This window comes from Apodemus sylvaticus, chromosome 14 (genome assembly GCF_947179515.1).
Source record: "Apodemus sylvaticus chromosome 14, mApoSyl1.1, whole genome shotgun sequence".
Taxonomy (NCBI): domain Eukaryota; kingdom Metazoa; phylum Chordata; class Mammalia; order Rodentia; family Muridae; genus Apodemus; species Apodemus sylvaticus.
In genome coordinates this window covers 55,995,867-56,018,970 of record NC_067485.1, presented here as the reverse complement: position 1 = coordinate 56,018,970, position 23,104 = coordinate 55,995,867, and the positions used below count along the sequence as shown (strand labels likewise).

The 23,104-nt window shown below is 46.0% G+C and overlaps 1 long non-coding RNA gene across 1 annotated transcript in view; it reads right to left on the bottom strand.

The window, feature by feature from the left end:
• LOC127665066 (uncharacterized) overlaps positions 1 to 23,104 on the bottom strand; it is a 70,174-nt gene that overhangs the window by 34,280 nt on the left and 12,790 nt on the right. Inside the window, exon 2 of the long non-coding RNA XR_007973311.1 lies at positions 12,320 to 12,413. This is a non-coding gene — a long non-coding RNA (uncharacterized LOC127665066). The remainder of the gene's footprint in view (positions 1 to 12,319; positions 12,414 to 23,104) is intronic.

Sequence of the window (23,104 nt, the reverse complement as noted above, 5' to 3'; positions counted from 1 at the left end):
CTGTGACCCTAGTGCTCTGGAGGCAGAGGCAGGAAGATCACAGGTCCATCCCAGCCTAGGCTGCACAGTGAGACTCCGTCCCAAAATAAACAAAATACAAGTATAACATTTCCTCCTGTAACTCCTAGGTACCTCAAGGTCTTAAAATGATATTTTGGGCTTTCCTTGGCCACCCACACTTTCCTAATCTGCTTCCAGCATGTTAAATTTCCTGAGACAGAGTCTTGCTACGTAACCCACGATGGGGTGGAACTCTCATGGCCTCTTACCTCAGCCTCTTGGGTGTTGGGGATGTAGGTATGTCTCAGCACACCCTGCCCACACTTTGAAAGCTTGTCTTAGGCTCCTCCCAAGTCACATTCACATGCATAAACACAGATGCACACGCATGCACACGGTACCCTAACCACACTTGTCTTTCTTCGTGCCTTCAGCTATCTACAGAGCTCTGGTATCTCTGCACTTGAGTGTATCACTCTGGTACCAGAGGCCATCCATCCTACAAACCGCACGCTTGCCTCTAGACCCCCTCTGCTGGGAATACCTCCTTCCCTTTCTGCCTTGAAGCTGTCCTCTTTCCTCGTGACCCCACATTCAACACTACCTGAATCCCACTTCCCCGCGTGCATGCCCAGGTGTGTGTCTCCCACGGCCATCTCGTGGAGATGGCAGCTTCTGTAAGTTGGAACTACTGTGATCCCAAGCCGTTATGGGGCTCAGTATACTGGAGAATGACTGGGTGACACCAGTCTAACTGTCTGACCCCTTAGGAATGCCAAAGCCCCAAGAGTCACCAAACTATACAGGGCCAGAAATCTAGGCGACATTTAGTTTAGTTGGGTGGTGTTCTCAGGAAAACAGAAGCTCCCTGCTCCTGAAACTCACAACTCAAGGAAACCTGGGTTCCCTTCCAACCTTCTAATCTTCCTCACACTCAGTCTGAGGGAAGGAGAAGGAGCCAGGCTCACCTCAGCCTGCCCCCCGCCCCACCCTCCAAGACCAAAGTTTTTGTCTCCTGTCTGCCATTCCTTGACATGGGGGTAGGCAGTAGGTAACTAAACTTCTCTTTATCTCTAACCAAAAAAAGAATAGGGCGTCCTCACTTCTGGTGTATGTAGGGGGTGGGACATACCCTCTTTCCTCTTGATAGGAACATTTGCAGGTCAGAGATTCCTGAAAAAAAAAAAAAAAAAAACAACAACACAGAACCACAGAAGCAGTTCTATTTCTTAGAAGATTCCAGCGTGACTTAGAAAGTTTTTTTCCTCTTTCCTCCCGCTTAAAGAGCCAAGTATTTGGGAAATTACCTCACAGAGCCAGGCACCCAACACCAAATGAGAGCCATCTGTACAGATAAAACAGGAGCTTTTGTGGTACAGCAGCGCGCTGTGTAGCTCATTCAGGCTCAGAGGGCCACTGTATTCCGGGGTTTCTCTTTTTTTTTTTTTCTTTAACACAGAAGAAGCCTCAGTCAGCATAGGAAACAGGAAGGAACCCGTTGTTTTAAATAGCAGACAGCAGAGAATTGCCCCATTATGGGTTGTTCATTCAGAGAGTGGCGGTCAGGAGGCAGCCCCCACATTCCCCAGATGCAGGTCAAGGGGCACGCCAGGGGTTTCTGAGCCTGGAAGACTCCAACTCCGGCTCTTTCAAAGGGTTAGACGGGATGAAGTCCTAGTTTATCTTACTAGAGACTTTACAGCGGCGCTGTCTTTTTAAAGAGATAAAAATAAAAGCTTCGGAGACTTAGAATACCTGGAAGTCAGAAAGCATCCTGTTTCCGCTCTGCCTGACTCGCTCGCAGCCACGGCGCTGCTTCCAGCCTCCTTGCTTGTCTTGACAATTGGGTGTTTTCACTTTTCTGGGGCTAGAACATTTGGCTCACCGGTGTGTCTGTTGAGACAGGGTCCGACACAAAGGCAATCGCATCCAGGACAAAGAAAGGCCAGCTCCCCCTGCCCACAGTGGCAGTGGGGGTGGGGGACTGAGCCCAAGGGTTAATCTGTCCCAAATTCATCATTGTGACAGCCAAGCTCACAAATTAGCCCCGCCTGAGGCTTTCCTGACCTTGCCATTTAATGTTTTGAAGGTGTTTTGCATGGCATCTAATGTTCAGATATGATAGAGACCCAAGGAGACTGAGGACAGGCCCAGGTGTATGATGCTCTCTGTGTCCATGTCATCTCTGTTGACTCAGAGCCACCACCAGATGAACCTGTGGGTCTCTGAAGTGGCGCATGGAAGGAAGGCTCTGCTGCTGGGAGCCCTCACTCTCACATTCACAGGCCTCCCTCACCAAGATGCTCCCCCACCCCCTCCAGACATCAGTGGACTTGCTGTCGTGTGGTCTCTTACTGTCAAGTACTGTGGCAATGACCACTGTCACCAAGGGGGACACGCATAACCTAACCTGGTAAAAGACTAAGTCCTGAGCTGAAGCTGCAACTCTTGCTCTCGCCTCCAGCCTGGCGTCCCTGAGGTACCAAGCGGCAGATCGATCGATCGGCAGTACCTGCCCATTCTTGCCTTTTAGTTTAGAGGGGCCTGCAGCTGCCAGCCATCGGCATGCCTGTAACCCCAGCCATCAGGGAAGATCTTGAGTCCAAGCCTAGGTTGGGCTACACAGTGAGACCCTGCCTCAGACAGAGTCCACATTCAGGCATTCAACCTTATAGCCCAAGACCGCCATCTGCCCCGCCCTGAGCGGGGCCAGATGGTCAGAAGCCATCTCCTCCCAGGCTCTATCTTTATAAGCCAGCCAGTCCACTCATCTCTGTAATAACAACTTCCTCCATTGCTAGAGCCAAAATTACCTGAAGTGAGCTATTTTAGTGTTTTCCCACCTAAAGAACCCAAAGGGGGAGGGGGGGAGAGAAACATTATAAGTATAAAGTTTTGTAATGTTTTAAAGAAAAATCTTAAATATAGACTTCTTATATCACTTAAGAATTTGAATTTTTGTTATTTTAGCTGGTCTACAAAGGAAGTGGTATAGTGGTACCCACCTCAGCACCCAGGAAGTTGAAGCAGGAGGATCACAACTTTGAGGCCAGTCTGGATTACAAGGTAAGACTGTCTCAAAAAAAAATTATTTTTGCAAACTGGTTGCCACTATGGAAACCAGTGTGAAGGCTCCTCAGGAAGCTGGTGAGAGATCTACTGCTATATCCAACCACCACTCCCGGGCATACACCAAAGGACTCTATCTTCCTGCAGAGACACTTGTTCAACTATGCTCATTCATAATAACCAGAAACTGGAAACAATCTACATGTCCATCAACTGATGAATGGACAATATAAATGTGGTATATACTATAATATATATATATGTAAATATAATATATATATATGTAAATATAATATATATAGGTAAATATAATATATAGGTAAATATTATATATATATATATATATATATATATATATATATATATATATATATATATGTAAAGGATGGAGTTAGAAACCATCATTGCAAATGAGGTAACCCAGACAAATGTCATATTCTCTTTTATATGCAGATGTCAGCTTTTAAGCTTCAGATATGTGCATTATACTTAAAATACCCGTAGAAGATACGTAGCCTGTAAGAGACCAGGGGGTAGGGGAGGGCATCTCCTTAGGGAAATAGATTATAGCTTTATAAAGGGATAATGGGGAAGTTAGGACAGTAGGATTGAATGGAGAGGGAGATGGGAGGGCAGGGTAGAGGAGGGAATATAGAGAGAAATAAGTAACACTAAAGGCCTTTAAAACCATATGGAACCTACTACTATAGACACTTCCTACAATATATACATATATAAAGAGCAATAATGCTACAGCTTGACATTTTATGCTACTAAACAAAACGCCCACTATTGGAAGGATCACATCTATTGTCCAAAGGGCTCTCATAGACCCACTCCCAAACACTACCGGCTTTTGTCTGTACCATTGGTTACTCTCCAACACCTCATGGTAAGACCTTTCTACTGAAGATATCATCTACTTATATCATAGAACATGGAAAAATCTAGCTGGTGTCCAACTAGGAGCTTTGCCCCTGTGTCCACAGTGCTGAAAGGTGCTATAGACGCTACCAGAGAAGGGCAACAGTCATCAATCTTACCCAGCTACAAACCCTGCAAGCTACAATCATGACCTGCCTATAATATTTGCCCTTGGTGCAACTGAACACAAATGCCCCAGGAGTTACTAATCACATTTTTTTCTAAGACCTGCTCCGTGAGATGGAGCCCATAACTGACACTGTTAATGAGACCAGGAACCTGAGGCTAGGTATAGATCATGGAAAACCCTACTATTAAATGAACATAGCAGTAAAAGGATTTCTAAGGACATATCGCTACACCCACAGAGCAGAGCAATGCTCAGCCCTCATCCGACAAGCATCTCCTTATGATAGATGGGAATTAACACAGAGACTCAGACATGGACAACGGGCAGAGAGTTGGAGAAACAGCGAAGGCCAAGACATCACATGCTGTCTTCTTTAAGGGGGGAAAGGTTGTGTATGCCCATTTTCATAGATACATGTGGAGGCCATAGCTTGACCCTGGGTATCTCCCTCAATATCTTGCCGTCTGAATTGAAACTTACCAATTCAGATAGACTAGCTGGACATAGAGCTCCAGGCATCTTCCAGTCCCTGCCCCTCCAGTGCATAGTCACAGAGGCATGCTGCCACACCGACTCTTAGATAGGTGCTAGGAATCAGGACTTAGTTCCTCATGCTTGTGCAGTGAGCACTGACTGTCTGAGCTAGCTCCCCACATTGCTATCCTTTTAAAAATATGAAACAAAAGAGAAGTTTGATGGACTGAGAATGCAGCTCAGTGGCAGAGCACTTGTCTAGCATATGCAAGGCCCAGGTCCCATACCCAGCACCTGCATTCCCACCCCCTACCCCCCTACATAAACATTCATACACATATAGACACACACATACACATATATATACACACATTCATACACAGACACATATGTTCATGCATACGTACATATACTCACATATACATATACACACATATATATTCATACTCACACCACCACATGCATACATATACATACACATACATACACATACATACTCATGCATACACACACACTAAAATTGTCATTAAAATTTAAATTAATTTATTGTGGGCTTTCTAAGGATAAGATAAGAGCACATACACATGATAATAAATAATTAATAATAGTTAATTATTACCACTCATAATGTGGAATCATTATTAGAAAGTAACCTGAACAACTGCTGAAAGAAATGATGCCAAGCCCAGTTAAATTCAGTGCAGAAAATCAAATCAAATATCATGACATGTGGAATTCACCCTCCTTCTGCAAACAAGACAAGACAACAAAGCAAAGGCAGAAAGACCCGAGGGCTAAACTGTCATGAGCTCACCTGAGAGGCATGCATCCAGCAGTACCACACATTATTTGTGTGCAATGTAAATGGGTAAACAGCTGGATGATGCTTCCTATAGGCTGGATACAAAGACTAGAGGAGCTGCAGATGTTAGCGTGACGATATGGACAGGTTGAAAGCGTCTGAAGCATACAGTGGACTTTAAGACTCAGGAATCTGAGGCAGGGCTTGCTATCTTAGGCCATCTGAGGTTGCAGGTCAGCCTAGGCTACAGTGAGACTCCATGAGACTCAAGAAACACAAGAATGAGAGGATGTGTGTGCACAACTCATACTATGTCTTCAAAATACTTTGAAAAGTTACCAGCAGTGAAGAGAAGACTAGACAAGGCCACAGGTACAGATGGGTTTCAAACACCCTGCTTTCAAGGACTGACAGGAAAAATAAAAACAATGACAGAGAGAATTTGAGCATGAGTTCACAGACTGTATAGTCACAGAATGGCTAGGATTAGACCTAAGCACCTGCTGGGTCATAAGTCAGGCCACACTAGTGATAGATCTCTGTAAGTATCAAAGGACAGAGATGACAAAAGGCAATCAAATACTAGTTAGCAGAAACAAATCTCAGCTAGAATTTTGATGAGAAGGGTGTCTGGCTATATCCTCTGATCTCAATGTGATTGAAATAAAAAAATCAGTAATTTACACAAAAACAATCACTTTTGAAATTATAATCATTTGGATATTGAAAAAATACTCTTCCAGCCCAGCCTGGAGGTGCAGACCTATAACTCTAACATGTGGGAAATCGAGGAGGTTTAGAAATGAAGGCTAGCCTCAGCTACAATGTGAGTTGAAGGTAAAACTGGCCAATTTTAGATCCTGCCTAAAAGAACAAACAAACAAACAAAAAATCCTTGCAGATCTCTTGTAAAGAAGAAGGCAGAGAGTGTGGGAGCAGTTAACAAGAACATGGTTAGGAAGACAATGGGAGGGAGAACACTGTAGCTTCAAATATTTTTATTATTTAACACAAAAAATCACTTGGGCGACTGAACAGGAAGATCTCGGAGTCATCCAGGCTCTGAGGTGAGGCGCCGTCCCACACCCCATGAGGAAAGGAAAGGGAGGGATCGATAAGAGGGGAAATGAATGGAACAAATAAACTTAACAGTTGGCTGTGGGGCTAGAGAGAGTGCTCTGTGGATAAGAGCGTGCTCTGTGCTTTTGCAGAGGACTAGGGTTTGGTTCCCAGCACCCAAACTGCTTCTAACTCCAGGTGCAGATGACCTGATGCCCTGTTCTGGTGTCTTTGGGCACTATCCTCATTAGGGTTTCTATTGCTATGATAAACACCATTCACAAAAGCAACCTGGGGAAGAAAGAGTTTATTTCAGCTCATGTGTCCCAGTCTATCACGAAGGGAATTCAGGGCAGGAACTCAAAGCAGGAACCGAAGCAGAGACCTCAGAGCAGTTCTGCTTACTGGTTTGCTCCACTGGCTGCCCACTTTGCTTTTTTATATCACCAGAACCACCAGCTAAAGTATGCTAGTACCCAAAATAGGCTGAGTCCTCCTGAATCAATCATTAATCAAGAAAATGCCCTACAAGTTTGCCTACAATAAATCTGAAAGAAGCATTTCCTCAATTAAGGTTCCTATTCCAGGCTTGAATCAGTCGACAAAACCAACCACAACAGGCACCTGAATGTATGTCTAAAAGTACATGCATGCACATGTACACACACACACACACACACACACACTAGATAACAAGAAAATCTTTCTTTTAAAAATAACCACCCATGGGGTTGGAGAGATGGCTCAGCACTTAAGATCACTGACTGCTTTTCTAGAGTTCAGTTCCCAGCAACCACAAGGTGGCTCACAACCATCTGTAATGGGATCCAATGGCCTCTTCTGGTGCATCTGAAGACAGTGACAGTGTACTCACATATATAAAACAAATAAATAAATCTTTAAAAACAAACAAACAAACAAAAAACAAAACCACTCCTAGCGGCACATACTTTTAATCCCTGAAGTCAGTAACAAAAGGCAGACAGTGTTTGAGGTCAGCCTGCTCTTTGTAGGGAGTTCCAGACCAGCCAGAGCCTGTCTCAATAAACAAACAGATGAATACTTGGTTGTAGGACGATAAACAGAACTGATAACCACTTGAAAATACAACAAAGAAAACAACAAAAAAAAGCAAATGAGAAATGAAGACATGATAAACACTGGGGGTGAACGTAAGTGACTAAAGCTGTGTCTGCTTTTATGGTGCTGTGTTTGGAACTCTCTATGAATAACACCTTTCTCAGTAACTACAAGCAATCAGAGCCAACATAACAAGACATGGGACTCTTGGAAACAACAAACTGAAGAAATCTATGCATGGGTCACCTTCCAAAAAGCCATCCACTGTGAAGAATCGAGTGGGGCTTTTCTGGGAACTATCAACAGGGATAACATGTGCCACATAAACTTTTGCAGAAAACAAACGCTGGCTGTGGTGTTGCATACCTACAACCCCAGTACTTGGTGGGCTAAGGCAGGAGAATCACTAGCTCAAGTTCAGACTGGACTATAGAAGAAGAAAGGAGGAATGGGCAGCAGGAGGGGAGGAGGATGAAGGGAAGAGAGACAGGAGGGAGGAAGGTGAAGGGAGGAATCATGGAGAGAGATGTTTAATCAGCTGGAACTTTGAATACTCATATATTTGCTCATATATTTGCTTAGTCACCAGAGAGTGGAACTATTTAAGAAGGATTAGAAGACCTAGGAGGTGTGGCCTTGTTGGAGGACATGTACCACTGAGAGTGGGCTTAGAGGTTTCAGAACGCTTACAGCAGGCAACGGGGGGGGGGGGGGGGGGGGGGGGCGCGAGGCATAGTGTCTCTCTCTATCCTCTCTCCCCCTTTTCCTCTTCCTCCCTCTGCCCCGCTCCCTCCCTCTCCCTCCCTGCAGATCAGGATGTAGAAAGCCCCCAGTTAAATGCTTTCTTTTATAAGAATTGCCTTGGTCACGGTCTCCTCACAGCAATAGAACCCTGACTGAGATAAGTGCAGGGGGAGATGGCAGTAGAGCAGAAGAGGGCTAAGGGAGGAAACATTAACGCTAAGTGATGTGTTAGAAGCACAGCCTGCATCCCCACAGACCACACCGGGCCAAACAGTTCCACATGAGGTTTATTGTAGGAGAAAAGGGCAAAGGTGGTGGCAAAGAAGAAAGGGGGGAAGAGAGGGAGAGAGGGAGAGAGGGCGAGAGGGAGAGGGGTCTTCCTTTTATTTGGATAGTGACGTAGCCATTCGCAGGTAAAGGTGGGAGGAGAGCCAAGTGGATTCTGGGAATATGGTGGCAGTTACCTTGGCAACAGATGTGTGGGTAGCTGTCACCTAGGTGTGATATCACTGGGTTCAGAGCCAATCCTGATACCCACATATCTCCCTTTTTCTTATCATAAAGAGAAGAAAAATGAGGGAGGGGAAGGCACTAGTGAAAAGGGAATGGGGTGTTGTGTCTCTTAAGCTGCTTCCTGCTGACTAGTGGCGTCCTGGCTTTCACCTCCGGGGTCCACTTGGCAAACATTCACATCAGGATCCTCCGTGGGCAGTGAATAGTAAGTCTATAACAGGAACTGATTCATAGTTTGGTTAGACATGTTTTGTTTTTGTTGTTAAAGGGATGTAGAAATAAGACTAATGAGGCAGGGAGCAAACCGTAACACCAGGAGGAGGACTAGAAAAGGCGTTACAGGGTTTTCGAAAATCCCAGAACTGGAGGCCTCACATTCCCTGAAATTCTGTCTGTCTGACTGTAGCTCCTGGGTCTGTGGAGCACTTTCCTGACCTTATTTGGAAAGACTGTTTGTTATCTGTGGGGGGGGTCCTTGAACCTGGAATCTCCAGATGTAAGGACTGCCCTGGATGGAAACAAACAGCAGGGGGAAGACATGTCTAATCCAGTGAGGTCGAGCTCGTCTGCTGGGGTGGATCCTCATTTTCTGGGACTGGGGATAAGGCAGTGTCTCGCCATCCTTTGGAGCTTAACAGAGTATGGTCCTGTGAGGGTCCACGTGTATGAAGAAGAGTCATTTATAGGTGGATGGATGAAGGGTTGAGGTGAGACAGATGGACCCAATGAGAGAGTCCCTCGAGTTTAGCAGCTGTAGGGGTCACGAGAATCACCTTAAAAGGGGACTGCCATTTGGGAGAGAGGGGTGAGGACCGATGATCTGGAGGGGATAGAAGGACTTGGTGTCCAATGTTGACAGACAATGGACAGGAGACAGTGTGTGGCTGTGGTAGATGGTGGTCAGCAAACTTCCATAGGAGAGAACAGAGGTCTGGGAGGGAGAGCATTTAGGTGAAAGACTAGGAGTTAGGACCAGACATCCATACATGAATTCAAAGGGCAAGATGAGGAGAGGTCGCTTGGGGAGAGCTCGTAACCTGAAAAGAGCCAGAGGTAGGAGTTTTACCGGGTCAAGGTGAAGTTCTTGTGACAGCTCAGCAGAAGTGATTTTTAAAGTGTGGTTAGTTCTTCCTACCTTACCTGAAGACTGAGGGTGGTAGGGAATGTGAAAATGCCAGGGGATGTCTAGGGCCTTAGATAGAATTTGAGAAATCTGGGAAGTAAATTCAGGAGCATTGTCTGACTACGGGGGAGGCTGGAACACCAAATCAGAGGATGCTCTCTCGGAGGAGATCAGAGACTGTCTGAGCCCTTTTGTTAGTTGTGGGAAATGCCTCCACCAACCCCAAGAAGGTGTCCACCAAGACTAAGAGTTACTTAGCAATTTGACAGTGGGCATGTGGGTAAAGTCAAGTTGCCAGTCAGTTCCAGAAAAGGAACCTCTAGCCTGATGTGTAGGAAAAAGGGTGCTACAATACCTTCAGTTGGAGTCTGACATCTGACAGATTTTGCAGTGATAGATTTTATGAAACTTAAGTCCTCAGGAGTAGGCTGTAGGCAGGTCTTAACAACAACAACAAAGACAATGCTTGGCTGTTAGGATGAAAGAGTTGGTGAAGATAGGACAGAGTTTGGGGAGTGTCAGGGGGTGAGGGTGCAGATGTGGGCTGTAGTGTAAGGATGTCCTGGGGAGGGTAAGATGAGTCCAGGCCCCTAAGGACCGCAGCTCTAGCTGCCTCATCAGCTCGGTTGTTTCCCTTGGATACAATAGAGTCATCCATCATCTGTCTGGTGGGATCCGCAGTGGACAATCCCAATAGCTGTGGGGAGATGGGAGGCCTTTAGCATAGCCATAATTTGGTTTGCATTATTTACTGATCCTCCTTTTGTGGTAAATAACCTATGCTCCTTCCAGATAGCAGTGTGGGACAGGAGGATATGGAAAGTGTATTTGGAATCTGCATAGATGTTGAGGGATTGTCCCTGTGCCAGTTGAAAGGCACGGGTGAGGGCTATAGTTCAGTCTGCTGGTTGGTGGTGTACGTAGGAAGGGCCTGTGCCTCCACTCCACCACCTCAGTGTCTGACACTATGCCATAGCCAGCTTTTCTGGCCCCTTCATATAGAAAGAAGCTTCCATCTGTGTACCAGGTATATACGGCCTGAGGCAATGTGCCTCCTGTATGTGTGAAGAAGAGTTGCTAGTTCCTCTAAAGTTTCAGTGCAAGAGTGAGATAGGGAGTGGTTAGTATTAGGTTGAGGATTGGAAATATTAAAAGGTGGGCAAAATTGGAAAGTGAGTGTGGAGTCTTCTATTAGAGCTACCTGAAGAGAAAGAACTCTGGAGGGAGGTAGAGTCTGCAAGCCTTTGTAAGTTAGGAGCTGTGACAGGTTATGAGAAGAGAGGACCTCAAAGTTAGTTTTTTTGACTCTTGAATAAGGAGTTCAGCAGCTGCTAAGGTATGAATACAAGGTACCATCCCTGGATGGTTAGATCTAGGTGTTGTTTTGTTTTGGTTTTTTTTTTTTTTTTGATAAGTATTCTACAGGAACAAAAGAGGGTCTTAATTCGTGACCTAAAACTCCAAAGGCAAATCCCTCTTTTTCAGTTATGTAAAGGGAAAAAGGATGAGTCAGGCCAGGAGATGTAAGGCTGGAGCCTTAAAGAGAGCCCGTTGGAGCCTTTGAAAGGACTTGGTAACAGGTTTGAGAAGAGGTTCGTGTGTGAGACCTATGTTGCTTCATATAAAGGGTGAGAAAGGAGAGAAAAGGAAGGAACCCAGGAACCTAAAAAGCTATCATTCCTAGGAGTGATAAAATCTCTTCCTTTGTAGAAGGAACAGAGACTGAATCAGATTCTTTCTAAGGTAATAGCCTTGTGGGTTGGGGTAATCGTTAGTCCTGAATAGGTGACCTGAAGAGTGGACAGTTGGACTTTAGAAGGTGAGACTCTGTAGCCTCAACTGAAAAGGAACTTTAGAAGAGCAGAGGTGTCAAGTTGGCTAATCCCTAGAGAGGGGCTACAGAGAAGGACATCGTCTACATAAAGTACAATCTTAGATTCAGGGAGAGATAAAGAGAGTGAGTCAGAAGCCAGGGCCTGGCCAACTAGGTGTGGGCTATCCCGGAATCGCTGAGGTAGAACAGTCCAGTAAATTGGGTAGAAAAGTGGGTGCCAGGATCTGTCCAGGTAAAGGCAAATGTTCTGTGATTGGATGTCTAGAGGGATAGAGAAAAATGCATCCTTGAGATTTCCTTGAGAAATGGGAGGTTCCTGGGGGGATAGTGAAAGAACTGTATAAGAGTTAGCCACCCCAGGATGGAGGGGGACCACTGCAGAATTAATGCGCCTGAGGTCTTGAACCAGGCAATAGGTACCATTAGGTTTCTTAACTGCTAGTATAGGGGTATTAAAGGCAGAAGAGATGGGGCAAAGAAATGTTTTTCCTTAAGAGGTCAGAAGTGATAGGCTTAAGTCCCCTGAGGCTCTGGAGAGAAAGGTGGTATTGAGCTTGGGTCATGTACCTGGTAGGGTCCAGTAAATGGATGACAACTGGAGAATGATGCTTTGCAACAGAGAGGTGCTGGATGTCCCAAACTCGGGGGTCCATCTGAGAAGCTGGTGAAGGAAAGAACACGTTAGTGTTAGTAGGTGACTGGCTAGAAGGAGGGGCAGAGGGGCTGCCGGAGCTTGCGCTTAGGCAAATGGGGAAAGCAAAGGAAATAGAAGCTCCCAACTTAGCTAAAAGATACTTTCCCAATAAGGGGACAGGACATGTGGGCACTACTAAAAAGGAATGGGTGAGGGGTACACCCCTAAAAATACAACTAAGTGGTGGGATCTGGTAATGAAGGTAAGGTTGTCCTCCTAACCCGATGATAGGAAAACACGAACATGAAGTGGGTCCCCAAAACTCTGTCATGGCACCATATGATGTTTATAAAAAGATAAAGAGATAAGGGATATGTTCTATGGATGTGTAGTCAGGTATGGGGGAAGGGGGTGCCTCAGCGGGCCCATGCTGAGGCATCCCTTACCCCTGAGGGACCAGGCTCATGATGGTATAGTATAGAATAGAGTTTATTCAGGGCATGGGAAGGGAGTTAAGAGGGTAGTAGAGGCAGAGAAAGGCAGAGAGAAGGAGAGAGTAGAGAAGTAGAGGGCGGCCATGACCATGACATGCATGTGGAGAGAGAGGTGGGGGAAGGGAATGGGAAGGGGAGAGGAAGAGCAAGAGAGAAGCAAGAGAACAAGAGAGGGAGGAGAGGACAAGCAGCCCCTTTTATAGCAGGTCAGATAACTGTTGCCAGGTAACTATAGGGAGGAGCATACCTGGCTGTTGCCAGGTAACTGTGGGGATGGAGTTTAGACAGAATGCTAAGGATGTTTAAAAAAGCCACACAGAAACCTATTTTTATACAAGCTTCATGTGTGTGTGTGTGTGTGTGTGTGTGTGTGTGTGTGTGTGTGCATGTAAAGAAATTAACTGGAATGTAATTTAATTTATTAGTCCTACATGGGCTATAGTTCCAGGACAACTCCCATTGAGGGGCTGGTCAGCATGCCTCAGAGACCACAAGCAGGGCAGGCTGTCGTTAATTGCTCTTTGTTTGCCAGACTTGATGGTAAGATACAGTTGTTGAAGATGCTTCACACTTGGTCACAGAAGATGAAGAAATTGAATGGGTAATGACCAGGGAACATCTTTGCTGCTGGTTAACTCTCACAATTCTGGAAGGCTGAAGAAAGGCTTGGATGGTGTAAACAGGGTGAGCTACAGTAATGTAGCTGGGTACAATAATGGCACAAATACTAGGGACAGCCAGCCATAAAATACAAAGAGTAAACGCGGGAGGTAGCCGGGCTTCGGAAACACAGCTTTTCCAAAGACTTTGACTCTGTCACTGAATCTAACGCCACCAAGGAGAAGTAGCGGGAAGGTAATGGGCTCAACACTGCAGGCCTCTTCCAAGGGAGGCTCTGCCCTGCCTTCTGGGAAAGTTCAGTAGCCTGAGATTTAGATCCACCCAGCAAAGGTTGACACTGCGTCCTTCAAAGAGTCCATGACAGCTGTCACCCCCTCTGTGTAGCCAAGTGCTGCTCTGCTTTGTAATAGCTAAGTGCCTGCCCACTTTCAGCCACACAAAGACGCCAGAAAAATACTGTTGGTGTTAAGCCAGGTAGAATTAACACTCTTTCTTGCCTCTATCCTGGATTACTTTAATAACTGTCTTTGTAAGTCTTGTTCAGAGCTTCTTACAATTGCTAGCAAATAACTTTGTTGGCTCTGTGTGCAGGAGGATTAAATACCAGCAAACTTCAGAAGCCTGCGTGGGAATAGTCAACATAGGCCAGACGTACCCATCAACCGGTCACTGAAAACACTGGCATCAGAACCTCTGCCCGATGCCCAGGAGCACATACCCCAGCCTTGTGCCCCTCACAGATGCTCAGGGGATGAGACTGTGTACACTCGTCCCCACTGGTGGTTTGAAGAAGACCCTGGGGGGCCACAGCTGCCCCACAAGTCCCAAGGATTTCAGGAACAAGATCTAGGGCAACTGAGGGGCAGATCCAGAAGACATAATACCGACTTCACAAGACCCCCTAAGATGCCTCTAAGAATCCCCCCAAACTTGTGTTTCCCATACAGTGGTAGGTAAGCAGTACCTCCAAGTCCTGTCAGCCATCCTGTCAATCACAGGGAGGGAGGGCTGGCTCAGACTCTTTTCTATGTCCCATGCATGTCCAAAGCAGAGATGAAGTGATCGTGCTCATCTGTGATCTACTCCTTATGTCTTAGGCTCATCATGTGCTGATTCAGACACAAAAGCCATACTCTCCTTGGTTCGCCCAGACCCAGGACGGCATTAGGAATGCTTAGCTATCAAGGTATGGATGCGGACATCTGGACAGACGTACATGCTGATGGAATGAGACCACCACTGTGTACTAGGGAACGTGAATTCTCCCAGTGGTCACACACAGGCTCGTGCCCAGAAAGCTACACAAAGTTCCAAAGGATGAGAGAGGCCTTTGTGTGGATGTACGCTATAATAAACTATTCAACATTTTGAATCTAAAATATCATTTGGGCCATGATCCCTCAACAGGGGTTCCCTTCTCTGGTTCTGCAGACCTATCAGACAGCACTAATTATCGAGTCTAACAATTCATCCCCACTTTTTCCCTGCTAGGGAAGGTTCGTCTTCATTCAAGCACACCTTCCATATTCTACAAAAATAAACCCGCCTGGTGAGCCCTGAGAGGACTGGCTGGCCATGACGATCCCATTTCCTCCTTGCAGGGGTGGAAGGAGGGTCTCCATGTGTGAAACCAGATCGGATCTGGCCAGAGAGCTAAATGCTAGAAGCTTCTGGAAATTGTTTTCCTGCTAGGAAAAAGTAAAAGAATAGGAAGAAAGCCTAGCTATAAAAGGGCCAAGGCCCCACTGATATGAGCTGCATAGACTTGGCCTAGCCAGAAGGAAGCGTTACCAAGCTGAGGTCAGCAGACAGTTCCTGAGAGACTGTCTCCAAGCTCGAGAACCATCTGCCTTGGGCTGTCCCCTCCCAGGAGACCATTGAACCTCCTCTTGGTATAGCCATGTCAAGAAAGTAGTCTCCACAGGGGAGAGTTAAAACACAGTCACGTTCTTGGTTACCCCTGGTTACACAAAGCCACTGCTTCCCTGGACACACAGCCCTCTTCAACCATCCGAGCTAACAGCAAGCTTGTAACACGTTGTACCGGCTGTGAGTCCATCCTTCCAAGACATCAGAAGTTAACAGCTCACCAGCCTCCTGCATCGTCAGTTATTTCTTCCTCCACACAGAAGCAGCTAGCGCCTGCGCTGAGGAGATCTGCCAGGACTCACCCACCATCTTCTCCATCTTGTTCACTTCTGATAAGTCTCTTTGCCTCGGCCATGTGTCCCACGCTGGTTGAGCCTTTTGGGGATGACTCCAGAGACTTCCGCCTGAGAGTAAACAGGCTCACACCATCTCACTGTCTGCTCTCCTCTTCTTCCCAAGCCAAAATAAGATTTTTTCTTTTCCATTTTCTCATGCACTGAAGTTTAAAGGGTTCTTTTTTTTATTGCTTGGTTCTCTGCCAAAACCATGCCTTTCATAGTCTCCTTTTGTAGCCCAAAGAGCTTATTCAAGATATTTTCCTAAGGAGGGAAAAATCCCTCCTTGAGAATTTAGTGTTGCCACTGAACAGTTTTTTGTTGTTGTTGTTGTTTTGTTTTATCTTTTTGGTTTTTTTTGTAGAATTCAGGACAGATTCCATTTCCATTCAGGGATCTAGGTCCAAGAGGTAATAAACTCTACATATCGTGCTGTGACCTCCCTGCCCTTTGTTGGTCTCACTTGGGGATCCATATCTTGAGTCCTTCCCCTCCGATTCCTCCTGTACCCCACCACCATCACCAATTTTCTACTCCAACTTCACGTTCTCTTTTTTTAAACACACTGAGGCTGTTGTGCATGGGTGCAGGGCTAGCCCTGAGCATGATCAGTCAGGTGCTGCATCCAAAGGAAGCCGACTCTCCCTCCCCAGCAGCCGTGGACTGCAAAGAGCTCCTCCACCCTGCTGTGACTTCTCAAGCCCCTCCGGACTCCATGCTGGAATGTCCACTGCCTTAATTATTACAGAACACAAAGGGACACCCCTAGGGACTTGGTCTATAGCCTCTGGTGGTTTTTGGAAGATATGGGCCTCTAAAAATCCTTCCCCTTAGTTAGGGTTACTATTGCTGTGACAAAATATCATGACCCCCCCAAAAAAACTGGGGGGAGGAAAAGGAGGAGATAGAAAAGAGAAATAATGTGATTATATTATAATCTCAAAAAAAGAAATATTTTTAAAAGGAGAATGTTTTCTAACTGTTTCTTACTATGGGTCCAAACTTCATCCCAAGCATAGTTGTGTGTGTAATTATGTGTTGGTCACTTTTCCTTGTTATGGGGACCAAATACTTGACATGAAGCAATTAGGGCTCACATAGGCTTAATGAGGGACAGCTTATATTCAACCCATAATAAGACAACTCTTCTTGATGTGATCTCCAAGCCAGGGCTCAACTGGTGCCTGGGAAAGTCCAAGTGCTTGTGTCATTGAGCTGGGGCACCAGTAAAGAATGAGTTTGGGTGCTCATAAAATGCACCTCTGAAGACAGGGTGTAACTGAAACATACAGTGCTCTCCTCCCTCCGCCTCACCTCCTAATGATTCTGTCACCTCCCAGAATAGCACCAGCACCTGGGAGGTAAGTGCTCAGTTCAGGAGCCTATGGAGGACAGGTCACATTCATACCCTGGGGTCTCGTGGGCAGTGGCAAATCTTCAGGTCCAGTCCTGAGGACAGGACTTACTACCTTTACACCAGGACTTTCTAAAAGCCTACACACTAAAAGCCCTCTTCCCTATAAGAAACATTTATATACCCCTGGGTGGATGAGTCTACACATTAGCTATGCAAATCAAATGCTTCCTAATATAAACCATACAGAATTTTATCTTCAAATAATTCTCTAGTATACACATAATTTTACCAGTTATTAAATAAATACAAAACCATATTCGAAAACTAAAATGATGGATTGCTTTACCTTTTTATATGTAAAGAATTAAATCTCAGGCCAGCAAGAGGATTGATAGATAAAGCACTTGCCACCAAGGCTGAGAGCCTGAGCTCAATCTCCAGAACCCCACAGAGTAGAAGGATAGAGCTGAGCCCTGCAAGGTATCCTCTGACTCTACATGTGCCCCTGAACCCAACACATCTCTCTGTGCCTCAGTAAAGATGCACGCGCACCCGCGCGCGTGTGTGTGTGTCTCTCTCTCTCTGTGTATGTGTACATGCACACACACACAAAATAAATTTTTAAAAGAATTAAATCTTGGTAAATATTTAAAATACTATTGGACATAATGCATGTCCCAACATTTTCTGTTGGTTGATATTTTGATTTGGTCTGGTTTAGTTTGGTTTTGAATATATTTAAAATACTATTGAACATAATGCATGTCCCACATTTTCTGTTGGTTGATATTTTGATTTGGTCTGGTTTAGTTTGGTTTTGAGTGACGGCTCGTGAAGCCCAGGATGAACTTGAATTTACCCCGGAGCTGGGGAACTTTGTGACTGTCTGCTCGTCTAGTGTCTGCCTCTCTCTCCCGCGGTGGTTGTGTCAGGCGGTGCCACCACACCAGTTTTGATCACACCCAGGCTTCCTGCGTGGTGCCAAGCTCTCCAGCCTCTGAGCTACATCCCAGTACCATGGTCATTTGTTTTATTAGTTTTTCATGTTTGTTTTGGTTGGTTGGTTGGTTGGTTGGTTGGTTGGTTGGTTGGTTTGAGGCAGGGTTTTATACTGTAGCCCATGCTGGCCTTGAACTTGTAAGCCAGCCTCCTGCCTTAGCTTCCAAAGTGTTGGGATTACAGGCATGTATCATACCAAGCTGTAGGTTCATAATGATCAATGCTGAGAATAATGGCTTTGAATAAAAGCAGAACATGCATGGAAGAAGTATATTTAAGGTCACAGAAATTGTTAGAAATTCTGTCCTTATCTAAAGCCAAAATTCATTAAACAATTTTTTTTAATGAATCTCAACTCATTAGCTCAGATGGCAATTATTTTAACTCAAACATTCTAATGCAAAGTAATGCGCTGTCTAACACACTAACGTGGGTGGCACGTTCCAGCTGAAGAGTGATAGGAACATATTAGTTCTTGTTCCCTGTAAGCAGAGCAGACTTCAGCTGAGTGGCGGTGCTGCAGTGACTGTTCCTTGGTAACAATTGGTCACAGTGTGCGGGACACAAAGGGTGCCACACCTGGTGTTCAGAGCCAAGGTTGCACCCGAAGTCACATGCCACCAGAAAAACACCACGGGTTCTAGATCATGTTTGATTTGGAATTGATTTCCTATTTTATGTTCAGAAACCTTTTATTCTTGCCAAATTCTTCACAACACATTTAAATGGGGTCACTCCCACAGTTTAAAATGCCTACTGTGTTCTAGAACCCTATCACCTGTCTGTGTTTCAATCCTAAATCTACAGTGACTTCCAGAGCTGCTTGTATAATCTGTTTTGAACGTTAGTCCTTGGGCCTACAATTATCTACCATGTTATCTGTCCTCAACAGCGCAAACTGTTCTAAACTGTTAGTGTGGCAAGTACTGTAACAAATGTGACCTGGAGGGTGTCATTCAGTTCCCAGCTCCAGGTGACACAGTCCGGGACCCTTTTGCCCACCTGCGGGCCTTCAGCTCACTCTCTGCTTTCTCTATTCTTATGCAACCCAGAGAAAGATCAAGAAAATCACCCAGGCTGAGCTGATCTAAATAATGCCTCATTAAGACTCTCTTCCCAGATGATTTTGGGTTGTGGCAGGTTGGCAGTGAAAGCTAACCACCACACAGAGGAAACTAGGTCTCAAAGGCCATGGCATCCCTGTGCTCTCTCCAACCTGCAGTGTCCTAAAACAGTGCCACACTACCCGGGTACAAAGGCCTGGGAGTCTTGTTTTCTTGATGTTAAATTTAGGTCATCATCTCTTTCCAAGTTCATTCTGCAGGTTGCTGAAGTTCAGGCTAGCCTCTGTCCTGATAGGTGGGGTGGAGTTGCCACTGGAGAGAAGATCCCTGAAGAGACTGGTGGTTCCTTGAGTCAAGTTCTCCTTAAGGGAACAACATGGATTGGGAAGGAGACAGTGGCGTCAGATGGGTCATCTCTAGTTGCACAAAGTTGGATGAATCAAAAGACACAGGAGGAGGAACAGAAGGAGCACAGTTCTGTTAACACCTTGATTTCAGGATTTTTGATCCTGTGGCTATAAAACAGCAAATCATGTTGTTTTGAGCCAGTAAACTTGTAATAAATTGTTATAGCAGCAAATGGAAACTAATATCCAAGGGCAGGTGGACATCCTCTATAAAGGGATGACAGCAATTTGTGTCCCTTGCTTGTGGATGTGTAGACAGAGCTCTCAATGTGAAACAACTGTCTCACACTGCTATGTGGACCAGGAGACAAAAGGAAATCAAACTGAAGAGAACGTGGTTTTACGTAAACCTCACCACCTACAGATGACCCTGGACACTCAGGGAAGTCAGGCAAACTTCTCAAGGTTACAAAACTGGCTGCCAGCACACAGGACAAAATGCTTCATTCTTAGCCCACCACTGGTGGGTACTTTATCACACCTGTGATTCTCCATGAGGGAATCGGTTAAGTACATAAATGCGCCTTCACTGTATCCTGATGCAAGCAGGTGATGGTGGTGCCCACAAATCAGCCTCTTGCTGGACTCTGCCATCTTTACCCAGCTTAGAGAAATGCTTTGACCAGCTGCCTAGCTGTGGGACCCTCCAGTAGCTCCGCCTCCTTGGGGAAATGGAAAGCTATAGTCACCTCTTTATGTGCGGTATATTTTAAAAACGTTCACACAGAAAGAAAACTAAACCAGCGGCAGCGCCTGCCTCTCGATGCAGATAAGCACCACTGGTCCTCACTGCATACATACATACATACATACTTACTCCTTTGGGGACAAGCCATTATAATTATACCATGTCCTTGTTGAAACTGCCTATTGTTGAAACACATTCCTTCCTCCAGGTTTTTTTCCCCCAAGATCATCTGATATTTATTCGAATTTGGAGGGATTCTAATTTCCTCTGAATGCCTCTAAGGGTACCAGTTTGATGTCTTTGAAATTAGAAGCTGTACCCCATCCACTACTCTGGGCAGCTCAGAATGGGTTCCCAGAATGAGGGGTGGCTGGGAGTTTCCTAGGTTTGCTGTAAGTACCCTGGTGAACACGTGACCTAAACACTGGTTTTCCCCTGAAGCCCAGGCCTGTCAACACTGCAGCCTCCCCTGCCCCAGGAGAAAGGCCCTGCATGAGTGGGGATGAGAGACCGTCAGTGATGCCCCAGCTACAAGAGCAGTAGACAGGAGTGATCTGGTCCTGACTCAAAAGCTAAAATTGATTAAGTAACAAAGACAGGAAAGAGCTCTGAAGACCCCTGACTGCCACATCACGAATGTGACCCTTGTGTTCTAGAACATTCCGTGCTTCCTGACAGCCTACATGATCAAGCCAGATGCTTAGAGAGGAATACAGGGGAGGGAAAGAGAACAGCATTCATGCGGTGCGAGTAGCACTGAGCATGGCGCTGGAGAGAGCAATGTGAGCTTTCAGACTGCAGTGTGGTAGTGGAGGCAGGAGCATGCTGGTAAATGGTGCTGGGACCTCTGCTGTGGTGCTCTAGCAAGGCACCAGAGGCTCCGGAGGGGCCTCTTACCCAGAGCATAGCTGAGACCTAAGAGGCTGGGCCTTGACAGAAAGAGAGTCTGTCCTAATGTCAACATGGAGAGACAAGGCTTTATGCTCATGCTAGGAATGGTGTAGCAGAGCATGATTGTGCATGTGCATGCATGTGTGTATGTGTATGTATGTATATGTGTGTATGTGTATGATATTTGTGTGTGCATATGTGTGTATGTATTTATGTGCATATGTGTGTGTGTCTGTGAGAGTGTATCTGTGTGAGTGTGTGTGGTATATGTATGTGTGTGTACGAGTGTGTATGCATGTGTGTGTGTGTGTGCATGCATGTATGTCTGTATGTATGTGTAGTGTATATGTGTGTATGCATATGTGTGTATGTATGTGTATCTGTGTGTGTGACTGTGTGTGACTGTGTATGTGTGTGTGAGTGTGTGTATATATATGTGTGTATGGGTGTGTATGTGTGGTATGTGTGTGTGTGTGTGGTATATGTGTGTGTGTGAGAGAGAGAGAGAGAGTGGGTGTGTGTGTGCATTTACTGAGGCACAGAGAGATGTGTTGGGTCCAGGGGGCCTTTCACCTAAGCTCTCAGTAGCTTAGCTTGTCTCAGGATGCCAGGCACTGTCCACATGCTGATGACTCCAGTCTCTGTCTCCAATTCACATGTCCCATCAGGCTGACTATCAAATTAGCCAAACCAGTCTCCCTACCTTGTCCTAACTGGCCTGAAACTCCCTATGGTCCTCAGGGCAACCTGAAGTGCATCGTCCTCCTGCTTCAGCCTCCCAAGTGCTGAGATTACAGGCACGTAGCATCATGTAAAATGTCAAATGGCTTTCTTGACAGTCCTAAAAACCTTACCCAGAAAAGGGGCAGACTAAAGTTCCTGAATAGCTACCTCACAACAGGAGTGGGGAGGCAGGAAGTCCCTGTGTTGGCTATCAGGGAGCTCCTTATCCTCTACAGAGCAGCGGGCCAAGCCCAGGCCCTGACTCAGCTGGTGAACACCAAGCAGAACACTAAAACAGAAAAGTCCACCCCACTAGATTTCTCATGCTTTCCACTGGTTGCAAAAGGTGGAACCTTTGTTCATAAGTTGGGACTTGGGACATGTAAGCAACCCCAGATATGGCTATCAAGTCACCTCAGGACACACTTTTATATCTCTCCTTGTCCCGCGCCCATGATAACAGTCCCCCCCCCAAACCCCTTATAAGCAAGATAGAGAGGAAGAATGTGGGAGGAGAGAACTCACACATCAAAAGACCGGAAAGGAAACCAGCAGGAGTCTGCAGAGCTGACAGGGAAGGGCACAAACCAGGGAGGAGTCACTGAAACAGGAGAGCTCTCTTGAGTTCTGGAAGTCGCTGTGCTGGGGGGAACACCTGGGAGGCATCAGAGTGCCTTGGCTAATGTTAGTCTGGACTCAGCTGTGGCTGACCATTCATGAGGACTATTCTAGAATTCTGAGGGAACTGAAGGTTCAGGAAAGTGCGAGTGTAGATTTGTTCTCTACAGCATGCTTAGGCACTCCTTAAGCATGGTCCCCTGGGGGCCCAGGGACACTCCTTTCAAACGCCATAAGACTGTCACTTGTGTGGTGGGGTGCCTGGAAAACCTCTTCCCAGCTGCTGGCTGTAAGCAGGAAACAGCCCTGGGAGAAGAGATAGGAGAATTTGGCCCCTAATCTTAAGGGGACCCCAGAAGAGTAAAGGCCAGCGGAATATAGTCTCCCCAGTGAAGCACATGACCAGGAAATGCCAGTGCTGACCAGCCTGTAGGGATAGGTGGTACCAGTGAGCTAACTTGATCCCCAGGACTGCAATGGATATACAGACTGGAGAGGCTCATCCTGAGACATGGGGGGCAGAAAACTTCCAGGTCTAGTGGCAAAGTCACAGTGGAAACAAAATGTACTTACTGTTCAGATCCCCAAACCCAAACTCCTTGCCTCAGAAGACCAAGGAGGACCTCCAACCAAAACCGCCCCTTCCCCACTG